We start from the raw sequence: 5,039 nt of genomic DNA, 5'->3' as shown, positions 1-5,039 counted from the left end.
GCATTGTATGAAAAACCACTTCAGTAGCATAAAGATGATCATGAAAATTTGTAGCAGAATCAAGATTTTAGTACGGTGGAAGATGAAGGAATTTTGCATCTTGACAGTCAACAAGAATTACATGAAATGGATCAGCAGTATGAGGAAACTTTGTACACTCCTTCACTGGAAATTAATGAAGACAATCACTACTTGAGCAAGAGAAAACAAAAAGTATTATCTCCTCTATTAGAAGACGAGAGAGATCAACTCTTGCACGGTCATGTTACAACTCAAGTTAACACAGATCTGTAGTGTGCACATGGTCAAGAAGGTGAGGGCGGAACTTCTTCCTCTTCTGAAAAGGATGACAATCCTGTAAGTAGCTTCATAGATCAGCAGGTTGAAGAGGTCTATATGGCTGAAAATGATGAAAGAAAAGTGTCGTTTCAGATCTATCCATAGAACAAGACAACATGTAGGGAAGTCAAGTTTCAAATTCAGATTGTGATGACCAAGAAAACCTTGTACTAATTCCCATGAAAGAGAATTCTGCTGTTAAAATCACCTGGAATGAAGAAAATAGAGTTATGAATCCAAATGTTCTCATGTCATCAGAACACAGTCTTCATAAAGAGGTAATCCAGTCCGCTCATGAACAACAAGGTGAGAGCTTTGTTCAAGTAATTAAAAAAGTTTCTTTGGATGAATCGTTGGTAGATGATAGAAATGTCATGCTTGAGTTTCACGAAACATCTGAAGTTTCTTTTCTCATGATTGATGAATGTAATGAGAATCTGGTTGTCATATCGTATGAAGATGACCTACCATATATTCAGACTTTAGAAGATCAGATCATTTGGGATTCTCTTTCAGATTCTTCCTCATATGTCTCATGTTTTGAAGTGTTCTTTGAAGAGGAAATCTTCTCATCTACTTGTTCAGAATTTTTTGAGGACCAGGACCATACTTTTTCTGAAGTACATTATGAAGGAAAATCAGAATCAAAAGAAAAAGACATCTTGTTTTCTCAGCAGGAGGTGGCAATAGCAAATCTTCATGTTTTTCATGATCCAATGGCAAATCTGTTGCAGTCAGCAGTGAAGGTGATTATGGCAGTATTTAGTGATGAAGGAGATCATGGTCAATTAGCTTTTTGGAGACCCAGTTACAAGTATCTACTGTTGACCAAAAGATCCGATCAGAAGAATCAGTCAAGAAGCCATCTTCTTGATTGGTTACATTGGCATTTTGATATAGTTTGAAGATGTATTGTCTTGTAAGAAACACGGGTGGTCAAGTACTGCCACCAAGCTTTAAGTTTTAAGTTCAGGTCTTATTATTTTGAGTTAGTTTGTTAGAGTCAAGTTTTTTCAGTCATTTCAATATTGCATCGAGTTAGTTTGAGTCAGATTTCAGTCAATAAATGAGTCAAAGTCTTGTGTTGCTTGTCGAGATAATGACTCCATATCCCAATGGACGAAGGCATTGGTCTGCTCTCCCAAAGATCTGCCGTTCTTGGCACCTCCAAGGAGCTACCATCCCCATTGGACCCAATGTTAGTGTCAATCTTTCCAGCCTTCCTCCAGTGATCAAACATGCTCTTACAAAGTGATTTTAAGGTGTCAAGGTCAAATTTTATCATTTCAGTGAGTCTTCAAGTAAAATTTGGTCACTAGGCATTAGGTCTATGGTTTGCTTTCACTCCTTTCAAAGTTGTCCAAATGTTGGTCTATGCCACTATTCAGCTGAGTCTACCATCATTTAGAGGGTTTCCATCATCATGTTAGGTTCCAATGGGTCATTTTACACCTTGTTCATGCTTCAGTTGCGCCTAGGTAAGGTCATTTCCCTCTCTTAGGGTTTTGAAGGCAATTTCTCTTGGATGGTAAAATCATTGGAAAAACTTGTATCCTGATGTTCATGCACCTTCCCTTATCCTTAAAGTACCTTATCAAACACTTCCCATCACTGGGATCCCCCAAATTCCTCATTTTCGCACAAACCCTAGTTTCTTGCTACAACCTGGCAATTTTCTAGGTTGGACCTGTGTTTTTCCTTTTTGGACCCCTTCCCCTCACTCAATATTTGAAATTCCACTTTCCCCTACATCTTAACATCCCTCCCTACTTCCAAGAATTTTCCCGAGAATTTAGAAGCCGCTTATCCCCTTCATTTCGTTTCATTTCGACAAATCTCTTGTTCCACACATCGGGATAGGTTTTACTCCAATGATGTTTCTGAGAAATAAAAGATGAATTTGGGAAAAATGAGAGAGGGTTTTTTCCAAAATAAGCCAAGGAAGAAAAACCTCCACTTTTTACACAGGTTTCATGGTTTTGGAGAAATGTCAAAAATACAATTGCCTCGGGAGAATTGATGCACCTCTGAAGTGACCTTGGGAAAATCAAGTTTTCTTCTAGCTCGGTTGGCAAAATGACTTTCTTGATGAGTCAAATGATAACTAGACACAAATATCTTTCCAATGAGCTCTCATGATCTCAATTTGGAGTTGAGAAAGGGATTCAAAAGTTGACTATAACAACACTTTGCCTTGAGGCAGCCTAATTTGGCACATTTTGACTAGTCTTGGGAGATTTGATTTTTGACAAGGAAAATGAACTCCAAATTAAAAAATTATGGTTGTGTTGGAAATTAGACTCAAATACCGTTCCAACGAGCTATCCTGCACCCAATTTGGACACCGAGAAAGCCTCCAAAAGTCATCTGGAAAAAGGCGCAGCGCACAGGGGAGGCACGGCGCACTGGGAGAAATTTCCAGTGTAAATTTACATTGGCGCGGTGCATTGGGAAGGCGCGACGCATAGAGCTGCCAAAGATGATTTTTTTAAAAAAATTGCTCCAATATTGCCCCAAAATGCATGTATTTACATTGGTACAAGTAGGTTGAACTTCTCTCATGGTTTTTCATCCAAGATTGATGGTTGTTGATGGTGTTTGATGAATGGTGAAGTGTGTTAAAGAAAACAAACGCTATCTCTTCAAAATTTGCCAAGGATATTGCTGCTAGGGTTTTGTGTTGCAACTAAGTATATCCTCACCTCATCACTCCCTGATCCCATACTCTCCTTACTTCCCTTATTCCCCAAGTTAACATACCCCCAAAATTCACTAAGCCCATGTTCCCAATTCCCAAATCACTTATTCTTAAGTTCTATTATCCATATTCCTAAACCCTCCATTCCCTATCACTCTCCTTCTCTCATTTCACTTGTAAAATCCTCAAATCCAAATTCCCAAACATAGTCAAGTGACTATCCTCACCTTCACTTGATTGAACCACATTTTTCCCACACTCCACTATACCCACTGTCCCTATTCATCACAGTCCCTTCCTACTTGGCACATATTTGGCATTGAAATAAAGGGTACCAAATTCTCTTTTTCAACAAGTTGCTAAAAATACACCTTGCATGGACATTATGGAAACAGACATTGAAACATCATATGAACAAGACAATCATTTCCACCACTGAACTGCATGCACCAAGAAGGCATCAAAAAGGCAAAAGAGGAAAAAAGAGCATGATTGACTCCAGATATTGGCTGAGGCAATCCTTGGCCCACCATAACACTTAATGAGAAAGCTCCAGCCCAAATTTCAAGAAATTTGGGGCAGTTTTGGTATTTTTGTAAATTTTTGTGCAAAAAATAGGGTTTTTCTCCCTATGCGCCACGCCACGTGGCACACGCTTACGATCAGAGGATCCAAATGAAAAAAAGTTTATAGTTTTGGATTTTTCATGAAAAATTATGATTTTTGGTGCATGGAAAAAAAGTTTGGGCAAGTTTTGAGTCCTAAGGAGGTCAAAAACACCTTAAAAATGACCTCTTTGCCCCTAATTCCACACACAGAAAGCAGTCTTGGGAGATTGAGGTTTTGGAGGGGAATATGGGCACCAAACTCAAAAATTCCACTTGGGTTGGAAAGTAGACAGGCAGGGATTTCCAACAAGCACACTTGGGCTCAATTTGGACTTTAGGAAGTGCCCCAAAACCAGCTCCAAAGTGGCACGACGCGTACAGTTTTTGGCACGACGCACAGAGACCCAAAGGCCAAAATCAATTCCGCTTCGCGAAATTTCGATTCGCAATTTTCTCCAAGTGGGCCCACTCATTTACAATAATTTTTTTCTGGCGTCAAATAAAAAGTTAAAAAAATATTTTTGGCTTCTATCCAAGTGGCCAAATGAAGGCGAACAGCCACCCAAAAATTCTACGCTCATATTTGCTTTTTTCTAATTGGTCTTCATAGAAAACTGAATGTAACTGCTGATGGTTGGCTCTTCATTTCCTGGGTTGATCGAATTTCTCATGGAAAAGCTTATTTATTGTATTGAGAGTCATTTTGTAAAGGGTTGGAATTTCTAGGAAACTGTGAGAGATAAACCCAGTCACTCACTGTACATTTTGATAGAGAATTAATGAAAGATTGCAGCTCTGGTTCATGAGATTCCTATGGTGTGAGTTTAGCAAATGTATCTTCTTTATGTTTCATATGTATTTCGTTATTTTTCATATTTTCATTCATATTCATTTCCAGTGAAAGTTTTCTGAGTAAAAAGGTAGAATTCAGTGTGCTGCTCTGCCTTGGGATAGTTTTCACGTTCTATGTTTTCTTCTGTTGAAAAGGATTCATGTATTTATGCCCTTTTCACACTCTTAAACAATCTCTTCACTTCATGTTATTTCGAATCTAATTTCTAGACTTTCTGCCTGTCTTGCCTCATGAAATAATCTGCGTCTTTGAGTTAAATTCTCTGTTCATGTTGTTCGTTGTTCCCACACATCCCAGAAAACTCAGTCATTTGTCAAAATACCTCTATCACATCCATTTACCTAGCTTAAAATTAGTATTCATTTTTGAGTCATCTCAGACCCTATTGTTTATTTTCCTGAGTGTGACTTGGAGAGAGCCCTCTCCTATTCTGGTAGGGCTAGCTACTAGACCAGCGTGGTTTGTGGTTACCCTGAATGTTGCCTTCCTTCAGCCTAAAGCAAATTTAGGTGCTAATAGGTCCTATTACATAAATTAGGGG

Source organism: Pinus tabuliformis, chromosome 3_1, assembly GCF_031772625.1.
Source record: "Pinus tabuliformis cultivar Carrire ecotype Pingquan chromosome 3_1, CPIR1, whole genome shotgun sequence".
In the NCBI taxonomy this organism is placed as follows: domain Eukaryota; kingdom Viridiplantae; phylum Streptophyta; class Pinopsida; order Pinales; family Pinaceae; genus Pinus; species Pinus tabuliformis.
The sequence above is the reverse complement of the archived record's forward strand: the minus strand, read 5'-3'. Positions refer to the sequence as shown.